General features: G+C 36.7%; 1 long non-coding RNA gene across 1 annotated transcript in view; it reads left to right on the forward strand.

Annotated features, from left to right (window-relative positions):
* The window catches only part of LOC146785652 (uncharacterized), a 31,247-nt gene extending 11,488 nt beyond the window's left edge, over positions 1 to 19,759 (forward strand). Inside the window, exons 20-58 of the long non-coding RNA XR_014970723.1 lie at positions 259 to 380; positions 736 to 889; positions 1,279 to 1,401; positions 1,790 to 1,913; positions 2,303 to 2,421; positions 2,811 to 2,933; positions 3,322 to 3,445; positions 3,835 to 3,953; positions 4,343 to 4,461; positions 4,851 to 4,969; positions 5,359 to 5,477; positions 5,867 to 5,985; positions 6,375 to 6,493; positions 6,883 to 7,001; positions 7,357 to 7,510; positions 7,866 to 8,020; positions 8,410 to 8,531; positions 8,887 to 9,040; positions 9,430 to 9,552; positions 9,941 to 10,059; positions 10,449 to 10,571; positions 10,960 to 11,082; positions 11,472 to 11,594; positions 11,983 to 12,106; positions 12,496 to 12,614; positions 13,004 to 13,122; positions 13,512 to 13,630; positions 13,986 to 14,139; positions 14,529 to 14,650; positions 15,006 to 15,160; positions 15,550 to 15,671; positions 16,027 to 16,180; positions 16,570 to 16,692; positions 17,081 to 17,204; positions 17,594 to 17,712; positions 18,102 to 18,224; positions 18,613 to 18,735; positions 19,125 to 19,247; positions 19,636 to 19,759. This is a non-coding gene — a long non-coding RNA (uncharacterized LOC146785652). The remainder of the gene's footprint in view (positions 1 to 258; positions 381 to 735; positions 890 to 1,278; positions 1,402 to 1,789; positions 1,914 to 2,302; positions 2,422 to 2,810; positions 2,934 to 3,321; positions 3,446 to 3,834; positions 3,954 to 4,342; positions 4,462 to 4,850; positions 4,970 to 5,358; positions 5,478 to 5,866; positions 5,986 to 6,374; positions 6,494 to 6,882; positions 7,002 to 7,356; positions 7,511 to 7,865; positions 8,021 to 8,409; positions 8,532 to 8,886; positions 9,041 to 9,429; positions 9,553 to 9,940; positions 10,060 to 10,448; positions 10,572 to 10,959; positions 11,083 to 11,471; positions 11,595 to 11,982; positions 12,107 to 12,495; positions 12,615 to 13,003; positions 13,123 to 13,511; positions 13,631 to 13,985; positions 14,140 to 14,528; positions 14,651 to 15,005; positions 15,161 to 15,549; positions 15,672 to 16,026; positions 16,181 to 16,569; positions 16,693 to 17,080; positions 17,205 to 17,593; positions 17,713 to 18,101; positions 18,225 to 18,612; positions 18,736 to 19,124; positions 19,248 to 19,635) is intronic.
* Positions 19,760 to 21,148: the final 1,389 nt, after the last annotated feature.

Consider the following 21,148-nt stretch of genomic DNA (forward strand, 5'->3'; position numbering starts at 1 on the left):
ATTGTGTTGGTCATGATAGTTCATAAAAGCCTGGCTGCCTCCAACGCTACTAAAGCCTGCTTTATATCCTGGAACTAGCAATGTTGCAGAGAAGTATGTGAGGTTAAAAACTAAAATTGAGATTTGAATTTCTAATGAGCTGTTGATTTTCACAATAAAAGACTCCATAGTATTGATCTGTTTACGCTTTCTAAAAATCAAGATTTTTTTTGTATTGCTTATAGAAAATGTGCTAACAGTGGACTTTTCCATCTACAGATTATACTGAATGACCAGAGGTGGCAGTGTTTCACAACCGAGTTTCTCTGAATTGCCGAGACTGAAGAACAAAAAAAAAAGGAAGTCTTCCGGCATACGGCATCATTTTACCAATTTATAAGGCAAGTAAAACTCACAATAATTCCTTTATGCATTAAAAAGACGCTCACAGCATCAGCATGTCCTCACTACCTTTCAGTGGGAGACTGTGCCTGAACATAATTTCTGTCAAGATGAAAGTAATATGGATCACATTGTGTTGGTCATGATAGCTCATAAAAGCCTGGCTGCCTCCAATGCTACTAAAGCCTGCTTTATATCCTGGAGCTAGCAATGTTGCAGAGAAGTATGTGAGGTTAAAAACTAAAATTGAGATTTGATTTTCTAATGAGCTGTTGATTTTCACAATAAAAGACTCCATAGTATTGATCTGTTTACGCTTTCTAAAAATCAAGATTTTTTTTGTATTGCTTATAGAAAATGTGCTAACAGTGGACTTTTCCATCTGCAAATTATACTGAATGACCAGAGGTGGCAGTGTTTCACAACCGAGTTTCTCTGAATTGACGAGACTGAAGAAAAAAAAAAAGGAAGTCTTCCGGCATACGGCATCATTTTACCAATATGCAAGGCAAGTAAAACTCACAATAATTCCTTTATGCATTAAAAAGACGCTCACAGCATCAGCATGTCCTCACTACCTTACAGTGGGAGACTGTGCCTGAACATAATTTCTGTCAAGATGAGAGTAATATGGATCACATTGTGTTGGTCATGATAGTTCATAAAAGTCTGGCTGCCTCCAACGCTACTAAAGCCTGCTTTATATCCTGGAACTAGCAATGTTGCAGAGAAGTATGTGAGGTTAAAAACTAAAATTGAGATTTGAATTTCTAATGAGCTGTTGATTTTCACAATAAAAGACTCCATAGTATTGATCTGTTTACGCTTTCTAAAAATCAAGATTTTTTTTGTATTGCTTATAGAAAATGTGCTAACAGTGGACTTTTCCATCTACAGATTATACTGAATGACCAGAGGTGGCAGTGTTTCACAACCGAGTTTCTCTGAATTGCCGAGACTGAAGAACAAAAAAAAAAAGGAAGTCTTCCGGCATACGGCATCATTTTACCAATTTATAAGGCAAGTAAAACTCACAATAATTCCTTTATGCATTAAAAAGACGCTCACAGCATCAGCATGTCCTCACTACCTTATAGTGGGAGACTGTGCCTGAACATAATTTCTGTCAAGATGAGAGTAATATGGATCACATTGTGTTGGTCATGATAGTTCATAAAAGCCTGGCTGCCTCCAACGCTACTAAAGCCTGCTTTATATCCTGGAACTAGCAATGTTGCAGAGAAGTATGTGAGGTTAAAAACTAAAATTGAGATTTGATTTTCTAATGAGCTGTTGATTTTCACAATAAAAGACTCCATAGTATTGATCTGTTTACCCTTTCTAAAAATCAAGATTTTTTTGTATTGCTTATAGAAAATGTGCTAACAGTGGACTTTTCCATCTACAGATTATACTGAATGACCAGAGGTGGCAGTGTTTCACAACCGAGTTTCTCTGAATTGCCGAGACTGAAGAACAAAAAAAAAAAAGGAAGTCTTCCGGCATACGGCATCATTTTACCAATTTATAAGGCAAGTAAAACTCACAATAATTCCTTTATGCATTAAAAAGACGCTCACAGCATCAGCATGTCCTCACTACCTTACAGTGGGAGACTGTGCCTGAACATAATTTCTGTCAAGATGAAAGTAATATGGATCACATTGTGTTGGTCATGATAGTTCATAAAAGCCTGGCTGCCTCCAATGCTACTAAAGCCTGCTTTATATCCTGGAGCTAGCAATGTTGCAGAGAAGTATGTGAGGTTAAAAACTAAAATTGAGATTTGATTTTCTAATGAGCTGTTGATTTTCACAATAAAAGACTCCATAGTATTGATCTGTTTACGCTTTCTAAAAATCAAGATTTTTTTTGTATTGTTTATAGAAAATGTGCTAACAGTGGACTTTTCCATCTGCAGATTATACTGAATGACCAGAGGTGGCAGTGTTTCACAACCTAGTTTCTCTGAATTGCCGAGACTGAAGAAAAAAAAAAGGAAGTCTTCCGGCATACGGGATCATTTTACCAATTTATAAGGCAAGTAAAACTCACAATAATTCCTTTATGCATTAAAAAGACGCTCACAGCATCAGCATGTCCTCACTACCTTATAGTGGGAGACTGTGCCTGAACATAATTTCTGTCAAGATGAGAGTAATATGGATCACATTGTGTTGGTCATGATAGTTCATAAAAGCCTGGCTGCCTCCAACGCTACTAAAGCCTGCTTTATATCCTGGAACTAGCAATGTTGCAGAGAAGTATGTGAGGTTAAAAACTAAAATTGAGATTTGATTTTCTAATGAGCTGTTGATTTTCACAATAAAAGACTCCATAGTATTGATCTGTTTACGCTTTCTAAAAATCAAGATTTTTTTTGTATTGCTTATAGAAAATGTGCTAACAGTGGACTTTTCCATCTACAGATTATACTGAATGACCAGAGGTGGCAGTGTTTCACAACCGAGTTTCTCTGAATTGCCGAGACTGAAGAACAAAAAAAAAAAGGAAGTCTTCCGGCATACGGCATCATTTTACCAATTTATAAGGCAAGTAAAACTCACAATAATTCCTTTATGCATTAAAAAGACGCTCACAGCATCAGCATGTCCTCACTACCTTACAGTGGGAGACTGTGCCTGAACATAATTTCTGTCAAGATGAAAGTAATATGGATCACATTGTGTTGGTCATGATAGCTCATAAAAGCCTGGCTGCCTCCAATGCTGCTAAAGCCTGCTTTATATCCTGGAGCTAGCAATGTTGCAGAGAAGTATGTGAGGTTAAAAACTAAAATTGAGATTTGATTTTCTAATGAGCTGTTGATTTTCACAATAAAAGACTCCATAGTATTGATCTGTTTACCCTTTCTAAAAATCAAGATTTTTTTGTATTGCTTATAGAAAATGTGCTAACAGTGGACTTTTCCATCTACAGATTATACTGAATGACCAGAGGTGGCAGTGTTTCACAACCGAGTTTCTCTGAATTGCCGAGACTGCAGAACAAAAAAAAAAAAGGAAGTCTTCCGGCATACGGCATCATTTTACCAATTTATAAGGCAAGTAAAACTCACAATAATTCCTTTATGCATTAAAAAGACGCTCACAGCATCAGCATGTCCTCACTACCTTACAGTGGGAGACTGTGCCTGAACATAATTTCTGTCAAGATGAAAGTAATATGGATCACATTGTGTTGGTCATGATAGTTCATAAAAGCCTGGCTGCCTCCAACGCTACTAAAGCCTGCTTTATATCCTGGAGCTAGCAATGTTGCAGAGAAGTATGTGAGGTTAAAAACTAAAATTGAGATTTGATTTTCTAATGAGCTGTTGATTTTCACAATAAAAGACTCCATAGTATTGATCTGTTTACGCTTTCTAAAAATCAAGATTTTTTTTGTATTGCTTATAGAAAATGTGCTAACAGTGGACTTTTCCATCTGCAGATTATACTGAATGACCAGAGGTGGCAGTGTTTCACAACCTAGTTTCTCTGAATTGCCGAGACTGAAGAAAAAAAAAGGGAAGTCTTCCGGCATACGGGATCATTTTACCAATTTATAAGGCAAGTAAAACTCACAATAATTCCTTTATGCATTAAAAAGACGCTCACAGCATCAGCATGTCCTCACTACCTTATAGTGGGAGACTGTGCCTGAACATAATTTCTGTCAAGATGAGAGTAATATGGATCACATTGTGTTGGTCATGATAGTTCATAAAAGCCTGGCTGCCTCCAACGCTACTAAAGCCTGCTTTATATCCTGGAACTAGCAATGTTGCAGAGAAGTATGTGAGGTTAAAAACTAAAATTGAGATTTGAATTTCTAATGAGCTGTTGATTTTCACAATAAAAGACTCCATAGTATTGATCTGTTTACGCTTTCTAATCATCAAGATTTTTTTTGTATTGCTTATAGAAAATGTGCTAACAGTGGACTTTTCCATCTGCAGATTATACTGAATGACCAGAGGTGGCAGTGTTTCACAACCTAGTTTCTCTGAATTGCCGAGACTGAAGAAAAAAAAAAGGAAGTCTTCCGGCATACGGGATCATTTTACCAATTTATAAGGCAAGTAAAACTCACAATAATTCCTTTATGCATTAAAAAGACGCTCACAGCATCAGCATGTCCTCACTACCTTACAGTGGGAGACTGTGCCTGAACATAATTTCTGTCAAGATGAAAGTAATATGGATCACATTGTGTTGGTCATGATAGCTCATAAAAGCCTGGCTGCCTCCAATGCTACTAAAGCCTGCTTTATATCCTGGAGCTAGCAATGTTGCAGAGAAGTATGTGAGGTTAAAAACTAAAATTGAGATTTGAATTTCTAATGAGCTGTTGATTTTCACAATAAAAGACTCCATAGTATTGATCTGTTTACGCTTTCTAATCATCAAGATTTTTTTTGTATTGCTTATAGAAAATGTGCTAACAGTGGACTTTTCCATCTGCAGATTATACTGAATGACCAGAGGTGGCAGTGTTTCACAACCTAGTTTCTCTGAATTGCCGAGACTGAAGAAAAAAAAAAGGAAGTCTTCCGGCATACGGGATCATTTTACCAATTTATAAGGCAAGTAAAACTCACAATAATTCCTTTATGCATTAAAAAGACGCTCACAGCATCAGCATGTCCTCACTACCTTATAGTGGGAGACTGTGCCTGAACATAATTTCTGTCAAGATGAGAGTAATATGGATCACATTGTGTTGGTCATGATAGTTCATAAAAGCCTGGCTGCCTCCAACGCTACTAAAGCCTGCTTTATATCCTGGAACTAGCAATGTTGCAGAGAAGTATGTGAGGTTAAAAACTAAAATTGAGATTTGAATTTCTAATGAGCTGTTGATTTTCACAATAAAAGACTCCATAGTATTGATCTGTTTACGCTTTCTAATCATCAAGATTTTTTTTGTATTGCTTATAGAAAATGTGCTAACAGTGGACTTTTCCATCTGCAGATTATACTGAATGACCAGAGGTGGCAGTGTTTCACAACCTAGTTTCTCTGAATTGCCGAGACTGAAGAAAAAAAAAAGGAAGTCTTCCGGCATACGGGATCATTTTACCAATTTATAAGGCAAGTAAAACTCACAATAATTCCTTTATGCATTAAAAAGACGCTCACAGCATCAGCATGTCCTCACTACCTTATAGTGGGAGACTGTGCCTGAACATAATTTCTGTCAAGATGAGAGTAATATGGATCACATTGTGTTGGTCATGATAGTTCATAAAAGCCTGGCTGCCTCCAACGCTACTAAAGCCTGCTTTATATCCTGGAACTAGCAATGTTGCAGAGAAGTATGTGAGGTTAAAAACTAAAATTGAGATTTGAATTTCTAATGAGCTGTTGATTTTCACAATAAAAGACTCCATAGTATTGATCTGTTTACGCTTTCTAATCATCAAGATTTTTTTTGTATTGCTTATAGAAAATGTGCTAACAGTGGACTTTTCCATCTGCAGATTATACTGAATGACCAGAGGTGGCAGTGTTTCACAACCTAGTTTCTCTGAATTGCCGAGACTGAAGAAAAAAAAAAGGAAGTCTTCCGGCATACGGGATCATTTTACCAATTTATAAGGCAAGTAAAACTCACAATAATTCCTTTATGCATTAAAAAGACGCTCACAGCATCAGCATGTCCTCACTACCTTACAGTGGGAGACTGTGCCTGAACATAATTTCTGTCAAGATGAAAGTAATATGGATCACATTGTGTTGGTCATGATAGCTCATAAAAGCCTGGCTGCCTCCAATGCTACTAAAGCCTGCTTTATATCCTGGAGCTAGCAATGTTGCAGAGAAGTATGTGAGGTTAAAAACTAAAATTGAGATTTGAATTTCTAATGAGCTGTTGATTTTCACAATAAAAGACTCCATAGTATTGATCTGTTTACGCTTTCTAATCATCAAGATTTTTTTTGTATTGCTTATAGAAAATGTGCTAACAGTGGACTTTTCCATCTGCAGATTATACTGAATGACCAGAGGTGGCAGTGTTTCACAACCTAGTTTCTCTGAATTGCCGAGACTGAAGAAAAAAAAAAGGAAGTCTTCCGGCATACGGGATCATTTTACCAATTTATAAGGCAAGTAAAACTCACAATAATTCCTTTATGCATTAAAAAGACGCTCACAGCATCAGCATGTCCTCACTACCTTATAGTGGGAGACTGTGCCTGAACATAATTTCTGTCAAGATGAGAGTAATATGGATCACATTGTGTTGGTCATGATAGTTCATAAAAGCCTGGCTGCCTCCAACGCTACTAAAGCCTGCTTTATATCCTGGAACTAGCAATGTTGCAGAGAAGTATGTGAGGTTAAAAACTAAAATTGAGATTTGAATTTCTAATGAGCTGTTGATTTTCACAATAAAAGACTCCATAGTATTGATCTGTTTACGCTTTCTAATCATCAAGATTTTTTTTGTATTGCTTATAGAAAATGTGCTAACAGTGGACTTTTCCATCTGCAGATTATACTGAATGACCAGAGGTGGCAGTGTTTCACAACCTAGTTTCTCTGAATTGCCGAGACTGAAGAAAAAAAAAAGGAAGTCTTCCGGCATACGGGATCATTTTACCAATTTATAAGGCAAGTAAAACTCACAATAATTCCTTTATGCATTAAAAAGACGCTCACAGCATCAGCATGTCCTCACTACCTTATAGTGGGAGACTGTGCCTGAACATAATTTCTGTCAAGATGAGAGTAATATGGATCACATTGTGTTGGTCATGATAGTTCATAAAAGCCTGGCTGCCTCCAACGCTACTAAAGCCTGCTTTATATCCTGGAACTAGCAATGTTGCAGAGAAGTATGTGAGGTTAAAAACTAAAATTGAGATTTGAATTTCTAATGAGCTGTTGATTTTCACAATAAAAGACTCCATAGTATTGATCTGTTTACGCTTTCTAAAAATCAAGATTTTTTTTGTATTGCTTATAGAAAATGTGCTAACAGTGGACTTTTCCATCTGCAAATTATACTGAATGACCAGAGGTGGCAGTGTTTCACAACCGAGTTTCTCTGAATTGACGAGACTGAAGAAAAAAAAAAAGGAAGTCTTCCGGCATACGGCATCATTTTACCAATATGCAAGGCAAGTAAAACTCACAATAATTCCTTTATGCATTAAAAAGACGCTCACAGCATCAGCATGTCCTCACTACCTTACAGTGGGAGACTGTGCCTGAACATAATTTCTATCAAGATGAGAGTAATATGGATCACATTGTGTTGGTCATGATAGTTCATAAAAGTCTGGCTGCCTCCAACGCTACTAAAGCCTGCTTTATATCCTGGAACTAGCAATGTTGCAGAGAAGTATGTGAGGTTAAAAACTAAAATTGAGATTTGATTTTCTAATGAGCTGTTGATTTTCACAATAAAAGACTCCATAGTATTGATCTGTTTACGCTTTCTAAAAATCAAGATTTTTTTTGTATTGCTTATAGAAAATGTGCTAACAGTGGACTTTTCCATCTGCAAATTATACTGAATGACCAGAGGTGGCAGTGTTTCACAACCGAGTTTCTCTGAATTGCCGAGACTGAAGAAACAAAAAAAAGGAAGTCTTCCGGCATACGGCATCATTTTACCAATATGCAAGGCAAGTAAAACTCACAATAATTCCTTTATGCATTAAAAAGACGCTCACAGCATCAGCATGTCCTCACTACCTTATAGTGGGAGACTGTGCCTGAACATAATTTCTGTCAAGATGAAAGTAATATGGATCACATTGTGTTGGTCATGATAGTTCATAAAAGCCTGGCTGCCTCCAACGCTACTAAAGCCTGCTTTATATCCTGGAACTAGCAATGTTGCAGAGAAGTATGTGAGGTTAAAAACTAAAATTGAGATTTGAATTTCTAATGAGCTGTTGATTTTCACAATAAAAGACTCCATAGTATTGATCTGTTTACGCTTTCTAAAAATCAAGATTTTTTTTGTATTGCTTATAGAAAATGTGCTAACAGTGGACTTTTCCATCTACAGATTATACTGAATGACCAGAGGTGGCAGTGTTTCACAACCGAGTTTCTCTGAATTGCCGAGACTGAAGAACAAAAAAAAAAGGAAGTCTTCCGGCATACGGCATCATTTTACCAATTTATAAGGCAAGTAAAACTCACAATAATTCCTTTATGCATTAAAAAGACGCTCACAGCATCAGCATGTCCTCACTACCTTTCAGTGGGAGACTGTGCCTGAACATAATTTCTGTCAAGATGAAAGTAATATGGATCACATTGTGTTGGTCATGATAGCTCATAAAAGCCTGGCTGCCTCCAATGCTACTAAAGCCTGCTTTATATCCTGGAGCTAGCAATGTTGCAGAGAAGTATGTGAGGTTAAAAACTAAAATTGAGATTTGATTTTCTAATGAGCTGTTGATTTTCACAATAAAAGACTCCATAGTATTGATCTGTTTACGCTTTCTAAAAATCAAGATTTTTTTTGTATTGCTTATAGAAAATGTGCTAACAGTGGACTTTTCCATCTGCAAATTATACTGAATGACCAGAGGTGGCAGTGTTTCACAACCGAGTTTCTCTGAATTGACGAGACTGAAGAAAAAAAAAAAGGAAGTCTTCCGGCATACGGCATCATTTTACCAATATGCAAGGCAAGTAAAACTCACAATAATTCCTTTATGCATTAAAAAGACGCTCACAGCATCAGCATGTCCTCACTACCTTACAGTGGGAGACTGTGCCTGAACATAATTTCTGTCAAGATGAGAGTAATATGGATCACATTGTGTTGGTCATGATAGTTCATAAAAGTCTGGCTGCCTCCAACGCTACTAAAGCCTGCTTTATATCCTGGAACTAGCAATGTTGCAGAGAAGTATGTGAGGTTAAAAACTAAAATTGAGATTTGAATTTCTAATGAGCTGTTGATTTTCACAATAAAAGACTCCATAGTATTGATCTGTTTACGCTTTCTAAAAATCAAGATTTTTTTTGTATTGCTTATAGAAAATGTGCTAACAGTGGACTTTTCCATCTACAGATTATACTGAATGACCAGAGGTGGCAGTGTTTCACAACCGAGTTTCTCTGAATTGCCGAGACTGAAGAACAAAAAAAAAAAGGAAGTCTTCCGGCATACGGCATCATTTTACCAATTTATAAGGCAAGTAAAACTCACAATAATTCCTTTATGCATTAAAAAGACGCTCACAGCATCAGCATGTCCTCACTACCTTATAGTGGGAGACTGTGCCTGAACATAATTTCTGTCAAGATGAGAGTAATATGGATCACATTGTGTTGGTCATGATAGTTCATAAAAGCCTGGCTGCCTCCAACGCTACTAAAGCCTGCTTTATATCCTGGAACTAGCAATGTTGCAGAGAAGTATGTGAGGTTAAAAACTAAAATTGAGATTTGATTTTCTAATGAGCTGTTGATTTTCACAATAAAAGACTCCATAGTATTGATCTGTTTACCCTTTCTAAAAATCAAGATTTTTTTGTATTGCTTATAGAAAATGTGCTAACAGTGGACTTTTCCATCTGCAGATTATACTGAATGACCAGAGGTGGCAGTGTTTCACAACCTAGTTTCTCTGAATTGCCGAGACTGAAGAAAAAAAAAAGGAAGTCTTCCGGCATACGGGATCATTTTACCAATTTATAAGGCAAGTAAAACTCACAATAATTCCTTTATGCATTAAAAAGACGCTCACAGCATCAGCATGTCCTCACTACCTTATAGTGGGAGACTGTGCCTGAACATAATTTCTGTCAAGATGAGAGTAATATGGATCACATTGTGTTGGTCATGATAGTTCATAAAAGCCTGGCTGCCTCCAACGCTACTAAAGCCTGCTTTATATCCTGGAACTAGCAATGTTGCAGAGAAGTATGTGAGGTTAAAAACTAAAATTGAGATTTGAATTTCTAATGAGCTGTTGATTTTCACAATAAAAGACTCCATAGTATTGATCTGTTTACGCTTTCTAAAAATCAAGATTTTTTTTGTATTGCTTATAGAAAATGTGCTAACAGTGGACTTTTCCATCTACAGATTATACTGAATGACCAGAGGTGGCAGTGTTTCACAACCGAGTTTCTCTGAATTGCCGAGACTGAAGAACAAAAAAAAAAAGGAAGTCTTCCGGCATACGGCATCATTTTACCAATTTATAAGGCAAGTAAAACTCACAATAATTCCTTTATGCATTAAAAAGACGCTCACAGCATCAGCATGTCCTCACTACCTTATAGTGGGAGACTGTGCCTGAACATAATTTCTGTCAAGATGAGAGTAATATGGATCACATTGTGTTGGTCATGATAGTTCATAAAAGCCTGGCTGCCTCCAACGCTACTAAAGCCTGCTTTATATCCTGGAACTAGCAATGTTGCAGAGAAGTATGTGAGGTTAAAAACTAAAATTGAGATTTGATTTTCTAATGAGCTGTTGATTTTCACAATAAAAGACTCCATAGTATTGATCTGTTTACCCTTTCTAAAAATCAAGATTTTTTTGTATTGCTTATAGAAAATGTGCTAACAGTGGACTTTTCCATCTACAGATTATACTGAATGACCAGAGGTGGCAGTGTTTCACAACCGAGTTTCTCTGAATTGCCGAGACTGAAGAAAAAAAAAAAAAAGGAAGTCTTCCGGCATACGGCATCATTTTACCAATATGCAAGGCAAGTAAAACTCACAATAATTCCTTTATGCATTAAAAAGACGCTCACAGCATCAGCATGTCCTCACTACCTTACAGTGGGAGACTGTGCCTGAACATAATTTCTATCAAGATGAGAGTAATATGGATCACATTGTGTTGGTCATGATAGTTCATAAAAGTCTGGCTGCCTCCAACGCTACTAAAGCCTGCTTTATATCCTGGAACTAGCAATGTTGCAGAGAAGTATGTGAGGTTAAAAACTAAAATTGAGATTTGATTTTCTAATGAGCTGTTGATTTTCACAATAAAAGACTCCATAGTATTGATCTGTTTACGCTTTCTAAAAATCAAGATTTTTTTTGTATTGCTTATAGAAAATGTGCTAACAGTGGACTTTTCCATCTACAGATTATACTGAATGACCAGAGGTGGCAGTGTTTCACAACCGAGTTTCTCTGAATTGCCGAGACTGAAGAACAAAAAAAAAAAGGAAGTCTTCCGGCATACGGCATCATTTTACCAATTTATAAGGCAAGTAAAACTCACAATAATTCCTTTATGCATTAAAAAGACGCTCACAGCATCAGCATGTCCTCACTACCTTACAGTGGGAGACTGTGCCTGAACATAATTTCTGTCAAGATGAAAGTAATATGGATCACATTGTGTTGGTCATGATAGCTCATAAAAGCCTGGCTGCCTCCAATGCTGCTAAAGCCTGCTTTATATCCTGGAGCTAGCAATGTTGCAGAGAAGTATGTGAGGTTAAAAACTAAAATTGAGATTTGATTTTCTAATGAGCTGTTGATTTTCACAATAAAAGACTCCATAGTATTGATCTGTTTACCCTTTCTAAAAATCAAGATTTTTTTGTATTGCTTATAGAAAATGTGCTAACAGTGGACTTTTCCATCTACAGATTATAGTGAATGACCAGAGGTGGCAGTGTTTCACAACCGAGTTTCTCTGAATTGCCGAGACTGCAGAACAAAAAAAAAAAAGGAAGTCTTCCGGCATACGGCATCATTTTACCAATTTATAAGGCAAGTAAAACTCACAATAATTCCTTTATGCATTAAAAAGACGCTCACAGCATCAGCATGTCCTCACTACCTTACAGTGGGAGACTGTGCCTGAACATAATTTCTGTCAAGATGAAAGTAATATGGATCACATTGTGTTGGTCATGATAGTTCATAAAAGCCTGGCTGCCTCCAACGCTACTAAAGCCTGCTTTATATCCTGGAGCTAGCAATGTTGCAGAGAAGTATGTGAGGTTAAAAACTAAAATTGAGATTTGATTTTCTAATGAGCTGTTGATTTTCACAATAAAAGACTCCATAGTATTGATCTGTTTACGCTTTCTAAAAATCAAGATTTTTTTTGTATTGCTTATAGAAAATGTGCTAACAGTGGACTTTTCCATCTGCAGATTATACTGAATGACCAGAGGTGGCAGTGTTTCACAACCTAGTTTCTCTGAATTGCCGAGACTGAAGAAAAAAAAAGGGAAGTCTTCCGGCATACGGGATCATTTTACCAATTTATAAGGCAAGTAAAACTCACAATAATTCCTTTATGCATTAAAAAGACGCTCACAGCATCAGCATGTCCTCACTACCTTATAGTGGGAGACTGTGCCTGAACATAATTTCTGTCAAGATGAGAGTAATATGGATCACATTGTGTTGGTCATGATAGTTCATAAAAGCCTGGCTGCCTCCAATGCTACTAAAGCCTGCTTTATATCCTGGAACTAGCAATGTTGCAGAGAAGTATGTGAGGTTAAAAACTAAAATTGAGATTTGAATTTCTAATGAGCTGTTGATTTTCACAATAAAAGACTCCATAGTATTGATCTGTTTACGCTTTCTAATCATCAAGATTTTTTTTGTATTGCTTATAGAAAATGTGCTAACAGTGGACTTTTCCATCTGCAGATTATACTGAATGACCAGAGGTGGCAGTGTTTCACAACCTAGTTTCTCTGAATTGCCGAGACTGAAGAAAAAAAAAAGGAAGTCTTCCGGCATACGGGATCATTTTACCAATTTATAAGGCAAGTAAAACTCACAATAATTCCTTTATGCATTAAAAAGACGCTCACAGCATCAGCATGTCCTCACTACCTTATAGTGGGAGACTGTGCCTGAACATAATTTCTGTCAAGATGAGAGTAATATGGATCACATTGTGTTGGTCATGATAGTTCATAAAAGCCTGGCTGCCTCCAACGCTACTAAAGCCTGCTTTATATCCTGGAACTAGCAATGTTGCAGAGAAGTATGTGAGGTTAAAAACTAAAATTGAGATTTGAATTTCTAATGAGCTGTTGATTTTCACAATAAAAGACTCCATAGTATTGATCTGTTTACGCTTTCTAATCATCAAGATTTTTTTTGTATTGCTTATAGAAAATGTGCTAACAGTGGACTTTTCCATCTGCAGATTATACTGAATGACCAGAGGTGGCAGTGTTTCACAACCTAGTTTCTCTGAATTGCCGAGACTGAAGAAAAAAAAAAGGAAGTCTTCCGGCATACGGGATCATTTTACCAATTTATAAGGCAAGTAAAACTCACAATAATTCCTTTATGCATTAAAAAGACGCTCACAGCATCAGCATGTCCTCACTACCTTATAGTGGGAGACTGTGCCTGAACATAATTTCTGTCAAGATGAGAGTAATATGGATCACATTGTGTTGGTCATGATAGTTCATAAAAGCCTGGCTGCCTCCAACGCTACTAAAGCCTGCTTTATATCCTGGAACTAGCAATGTTGCAGAGAAGTATGTGAGGTTAAAAACTAAAATTGAGATTTGAATTTCTAATGAGCTGTTGATTTTCACAATAAAAGACTCCATAGTATTGATCTGTTTACGCTTTCTAAAAATCAAGATTTTTTTTGTATTGCTTATAGAAAATGTGCTAACAGTGGACTTTTCCATCTGCAAATTATACTGAATGACCAGAGGTGGCAGTGTTTCACAACCGAGTTTCTCTGAATTGACGAGACTGAAGAAAAAAAAAAAGGAAGTCTTCCGGCATACGGCATCATTTTACCAATATGCAAGGCAAGTAAAACTCACAATAATTCCTTTATGCATTAAAAAGACGCTCACAGCATCAGCATGTCCTCACTACCTTACAGTGGGAGACTGTGCCTGAACATAATTTCTGTCAAGATGAGAGTAATATGGATCACATTGTGTTGGTCATGATAGTTCATAAAAGTCTGGCTGCCTCCAACGCTACTAAAGCCTGCTTTATATCCTGGAACTAGCAATGTTGCAGAGAAGTATGTGAGGTTAAAAACTAAAATTGAGATTTAAATTTCTAATGAGCTGTTGATTTTCACAATAAAAGACTCCATAGTATTGATCTGTTTACGCTTTCTAATCATCAAGATTTTTTTTGTATTGCTTATAGAAAATGTGCTAACAGTGGACTTTTCCATCTACAGATTATACTGAATGACCAGAGGTGGCAGTGTTTCACAACCGAGTTTCTCTGAATTGCCGAGACTGAAGAACAAAAAAAAAAGGAAGTCTTCCGGCATACGGCATCATTTTACCAATTTATAAGGCAAGTAAAACTCACAATAATTCCTTTATGCATTAAAAAGACGCTCACAGCATCAGCATGTCCTCACTACCTTACAGTGGGAGACTGTGCCTGAACATAATTTCTATCAAGATGAGAGTAATATGGATCACATTGTGTTGGTCATGATAGTTCATAAAAGTCTGGCTGCCTCCAACGCTACTAAAGCCTGCTTTATATCCTGGAACTAGCAATGTTGCAGAGAAGTATGTGAGGTTAAAAACTAAAATTGAGATTTGATTTTCTAATGAGCTGTTGATTTTCACAATAAAAGACTCCATAGTATTGATCTGTTTACGCTTTCTAAAAATCAAGATTTTTTTTGTATTGCTTATAGAAAATGTGCTAACAGTGGACTTTTCCATCTGCAAATTATACTGAATGACCAGAGGTGGCAGTGTTTCACAACCGAGTTTCTCTGAATTGCCGAGACTGAAGAAACAAAAAAAAGGAAGTCTTCCGGCATACGGCATCATTTTACCAATATGCAAGGCAAGTAAAACTCACAATAATTCCTTTATGCATTAAAAAGACGCTCACAGCATCAGCATGTCCTCACTACCTTATAGTGGGAGACTGTGCCTGAACATAATTTCTGTCAAGATGAAAGTAATATGGATCACATTGTGTTGGTCATGATAGTTCATAAAAGCCTGGCTGCCTCCAACGCTACTAAAGCCTGCTTTATATCCTGGAACTAGCAATGTTGCAGAGAAGTATGTGAGGTTAAAAACTAAAATTGAGATTTGAATTTCTAATGAGCTGTTGATTTTCACAATAAAAGACTCCATAGTATTGATCTGTTTACGCTTTCTAAAAATCAAGATTTTTTTTGTATTGCTTATAGAAAATGTGCTAACAGTGGACTTTTCCATCTACAGATTATACTGAATGACCAGAGGTGGCAGTGTTTCACAACCGAGTTTCTCTGAATTGCCGAGACTGAAGAACAAAAAAAAAAGGAAGTCTTCCGGCATACGGCATCATTTTACCAATTTATAAGGCAAGTAAAACTCACAATAATTCCTTTATGCATTAAAAAGACGCTCACAGCATCAGCATGTCCTCACTACCTTTCAGTGGGAGACTGTGCCTGAACATAATTTCTGTCAAGATGAAAGTAATATGGATCACATTGTGTTGGTCATGATAGCTCATAAAAGCCTGGCTGCCTCCAATGCTACTAAAGCCTGCTTTATATCCTGGAGCTAGCAATGTTGCAGAGAAGTATGTGAGGTTAAAAACTAAAATTGAGATTTGATTTTCTAATGAGCTGTTGATTTTCACAATAAAAGACTCCATAGTATTGATCTGTTTACGCTTTCTAAAAATCAAGATTTTTTTTGTATTGCTTATAGAAAATGTGCTAACAGTGGACTTTTCCATCTGCAAATTATACTGAATGACCAGAGGTGGCAGTGTTTCACAACCGAGTTTCTCTGAATTGACGAGACTGAAGAAAAAAAAAAAGGAAGTCTTCCGGCATACGGCATCATTTTACCAATATGCAAGGCAAGTAAAACTCACAATAATTCCTTTATGCATTAAAAAGACGCTCACAGCATCAGCATGTCCTCACTACCTTACAGTGGGAGACTGTGCCTGAACATAATTTCTGTCAAGATGAGAGTAATATGGATCACATTGTGTTGGTCATGATAGTTCATAAAAGTCTGGCTGCCTCCAACGCTACTAAAGCCTGCTTTATATCCTGGAACTAGCAATGTTGCAGAGAAGTATGTGAGGTTAAAAACTAAAATTGAGATTTGAATTTCTAATGAGCTGTTGATTTTCACAATAAAAGACTCCATAGTATTGATCTGTTTACGCTTTCTAAAAATCAAGATTTTTTTTGTATTGCTTATAGAAAATGTGCTAACAGTGGACTTTTCCATCTACAGATTATACTGAATGACCAGAGGTGGCAGTGTTTCACAACCGAGTTTCTCTGAATTGCCGAGACTGAAGAACAAAAAAAAAAAGGAAGTCTTCCGGCATACGGCATCATTTTACCAATTTATAAGGCAAGTAAAACTCACAATAATTCCTTTATGCATTAAAAAGACGCTCACAGCATCAGCATGTCCTCACTACCTTATAGTGGGAGACTGTGCCTGAACATAATTTCTGTCAAGATGAGAGTAATATGGATCACATTGTGTTGGTCATGATAGTTCATAAAAGCCTGGCTGCCTCCAACGCTACTAAAGCCTGCTTTATATCCTGGAACTAGCAATGTTGCAGAGAAGTATGTGAGGTTAAAAACTAAAATTGAGATTTGATTTTCTAATGAGCTGTTGATTTTCACAATAAAAGACTCCATAGTATTGATCTGTTTACCCTTTCTAAAAATCAAGATTTTTTTGTATTGCTTATAGAAAATGTGCTAACAGTGGACTTTTCCATCTACAGATTATACTGAATGACCAGAGGTGGCAGTGTTTCACAACCGAGTTTCTCTGAATTGCCGAGACTGAAGAACAAAAAAAAAAAAGGAAGTCTTCCGGCATACGGCATCATTTTACCAATTTATAAGGCAAGTAAAACTCACAATAATTCCTTTATGCATTAAAAAGACGCTCACAGCATCAGCATGTCCTCACTACCTTACAGTGGGAGACTGTGCCTGAACATAATTTCTGTCAAGATGAAAGTAATATGGATCACATTGTGTTGGTCATGATAGTTCATAAAAGCCTGGCTGCCTCCAATGCTACTAAAGCCTGCTTTATATCCTGGAGCTAGCAATGTTGCAGAGAAGTATGTGAGGTTAAAAACTAAAATTGAGATTTGATTTTCTAATGAGCTGTTGATTTTCACAATAAAAGACTCCATAGTATTGATCTGTTTACGCTTTCTAAAAATCAAGATTTTTTTTGTATTGTTTATAGAAAATGTGCTAACAGTGGACTTTTCCATCTGCAGATTATACTGAATGACCAGAGGTGGCAGTGTTTCACAACCTAGTTTCTCTGAATTGCCGAGACTGAAGAAAAAAAAAAGGAAGTCTTCCGGCATACGGGATCATTTTACCAATTTATAAGGCAAGTAAAACTCACAATAATTCCTTTATGCATTAAAAAGACGCTCACAGCATCAGCATGTCCTCACTACCTTATAGTGGGAGACTGTGCCTGAACATAATTTCTGTCAAGATGAGAGTAATATGGATCACATTGTGTTGGTCATGATAGTTCATAAAAGCCTGGCTGCCTCCAACGCTACTAAAGCCTGCTTTATATCCTGGAACTAGCAATGTTGCAGAGAAGTATGTGAGGTTAAAAACTAAAATTGAGATTTGAATTTCTAATGAGCTGTTGATTTTCACAATAAAAGACTCCATAGTATTGATCTGTTTACGCTTTCTAAAAATCAAGATTTTTTTTGTATTGCTTATAGAAAATGTGCTAACAGTGGACTTTTCCATCTACAGATTATACTGAATGACCAGAGGTGGCAGTGTTTCACAACCGAGTTTCTCTGAATTGCCGAGACTGAAGAACAAAAAAAAAAAGGAAGTCTTCCGGCATACGGCATCATTTTACCAATTTATAAGGCAAGTAAAACTCACAATAATTCCTTTATGCATTAAAAAGACGCTCACAGCATCAGCATGTCCTCACTACCTTATAGTGGGAGACTGTGCCTGAACATAATTTCTGTCAAGATGAGAGTAATATGGATCACATTGTGTTGGTCATGATAGTTCATAAAAGCCTGGCTGCCTCCAACGCTACTAAAGCCTGCTTTATATCCTGGAACTAGCAATGTTGCAGAGAAGTATGTGAGGTTAAAAACTAAAATTGAGATTTGATTTTCTAATGAGCTGTTGATTTTCACAATAAAAGACTCCATAGTATTGATCTGTTTACCCTTTCTAAAAATCAAGATTTTTTTGTATTGCTTATAGAAAATGTGCTAACAGTGGACTTTTCCATCTACAGATTATACTGAATGACCAGAGGTGGCAGTGTTTCACAACCGAGTTTCTCTGAATTGCCGAGACTGAAGAAAAAAAAAAAAAAGGAAGTCTTCCGGCATACGGCATCATTTTACCAATATGCAAGGCAAGTAAAACTCACAATAATTCCTTTATGCATTAAAAAGACGCTCACAGCATCAGCATGTCCTCACTACCTTACAGTGGGAGACTGTGCCTGAACATAATTTCTATCAAGATGAGAGTAATATGGATCACATTGTGTTGGTCATGATAGTTCATAAAAGTCTGGCTGCCTCCAACGCTACTAAAGCCTGCTTTATATCCTGGAACTAGCAATGTTGCAGAGAAGTATGTGAGGTTAAAAACTAAAATTGAGATTTGATTTTCTAATGAGCTGTTGATTTTCACAATAAAAGACTCCATAGTATTGATCTGTTTACGCTTTCTAAAAATCAAGATTTTTTTTGTATTGCTTATAGAAAATGTGCTAACAGTGGACTTTTCCATCTACAGATTATACTGAATGACCAGAGGTGGCAGTGTTTCACAACCGAGTTTCTCTGAATTGCCGAGACTGAAGAACAAAAAAAAAAAGGAAGTCTTCCGGCATACGGCATCATTTTACCAATTTATAAGGCAAGTAAAACTCACAATAATTCCTTTATGCATTAAAAAGACGCTCACAGCATCAGCATGTCCTCACTACCTTACAGTGGGAGACTGTGCCTGAACATAATTTCTGTCAAGATGAAAGTAATATGGATCACATTGTGTTGGTCATGATAGCTCATAAAAGCCTGGCTGCCTCCAATGCTGCTAAAGCCTGCTTTATATCCTGGAGCTAGCAATGTTGCAGAGAAGTATGTGAGGTTAAAAACTAAAATTGAGATTTGATTTTCTAATGAGCTGTTGATTTTCACAATAAAAGACTCCATAGTATTGATCTGTTTACCCTTTCTAAAAATCAAGATTTTTTTGTATTGCTTATAGAAAATGTGCTAACAGTGGACTTTTCCATCTACAGATTATACTGAATGACCAGAGGTGGCAGTGTTTCACAACCGAGTTTCTCTGAATTGCCGAGACTGCAGAACAAAAAAAAAAAAGGAAGTCTTCCGGCATACGGCATCATTTTACCAATTTATAAGGCAAGTAAAACTCACAATAATTCCTTTATGCATTAAAAAGACGCTCACAGCATCAGCATGTCCTCACTACCTTACAGTGGGAGACTGTGCCTGAACATAATTTCTGTCAAGATGAAAGTAATATGGATCACATTGTGTTGGTCATGATAGTTCATAAAAGCCTGGCTGCCTCCAACGCTACTAAAGCCTGCTTTATATCCTGGAGCTAGCAATGTTGCAGAGAAGTATGTGAGGTTAAAAACTAAAATTGAGATTTGATTTTCTAATGAGCTGTTGATTTTCACAATAAAAGACTCCATAGTATTGATCTGTTTACGCTTTCTAAAAATCAAGATTTTTTTTGTATTGCTTATAGAAAATGTGCTAACAGTGGACTTTTCCATCTGCAGATTATACTGAATGACCAGAGGTGGCAGTGTTTCACAACCTAGTTTCTCTGAATTGCCGAGACTGAAGAAAAAAAAAGGGAAGTCTTCCGGCATACGGGATCATTTTACCAATTTATAAGGCAAGTAAAACTCACAATAATTCCTTTATGCATTAAAAAGACGCTCACAGCATCAGCATGTCCTCACTACCTTATAGTGGGAGACTGTGCCTGAACATAATTTCTGTCAAGATGAGAGTAATATGGATCACATTGTGTTGGTCATGATAGTTCATAAAAGCCTGGCTGCCTCCAACGCTACTAAAGCCTGCTTTATATCCTGGAACTAGCAATGTTGCAGAGAAGTATGTGAGGTTAAAAACTAAAATTGAGATTTGAATTTCTAATGAGCTGTTGATTTTCACAATAAAAGACTCCATAGTATTGATCTGTTTACGCTTTCTAATCATCAAGATTTTTTTTGTATTGCTTATAGAAAATGTGCTAACAGTGGACTTTTCCATCTGCAGATTATACTGAATGACCAGAGGTGGCAGTGTTTCACAACCTAGTTTCTCTGAATTGCCGAGACTGAAGAAAAAAAAAAGGAAGTCTTCCGGCATACGGGATCATTTTACCAATTTATAAGGCAAGTAAAACTCACAATAATTCCTTTATGCATTAAAAAGACGCTCACAGCATCAGCATGTCCTCACTACCTTACAGTGGGAGACTGTGCCTGAACATAATTTCTGTCAAGATGAAAGTAATATGGATCACATTGTGTTGGTCATGATAGTTCATAAAAGCCTGGCTGCCTCCAACGCTACTAAAGCCTGCTTTATATCCTGGAACTAGCAATGTTGCAGAGAAGTATGTGAGGTTAAAAACTAAAATTGAGATTTGAATTTCTAATGAGCTGTTGATTTTCACAATAAAAGACTCCATAGTATTGATCTGTTTACGCTTTCTAATCATCAAGATTTTTTTTGTATTGCTTATAGAAAATGTGCTAACAGTGG

Source organism: Triturus cristatus, chromosome 11 (assembly GCF_964204655.1).
Source record: "Triturus cristatus chromosome 11, aTriCri1.1, whole genome shotgun sequence".
Taxonomy (NCBI): Eukaryota; Metazoa; Chordata; class Amphibia; order Caudata; family Salamandridae; genus Triturus; species Triturus cristatus.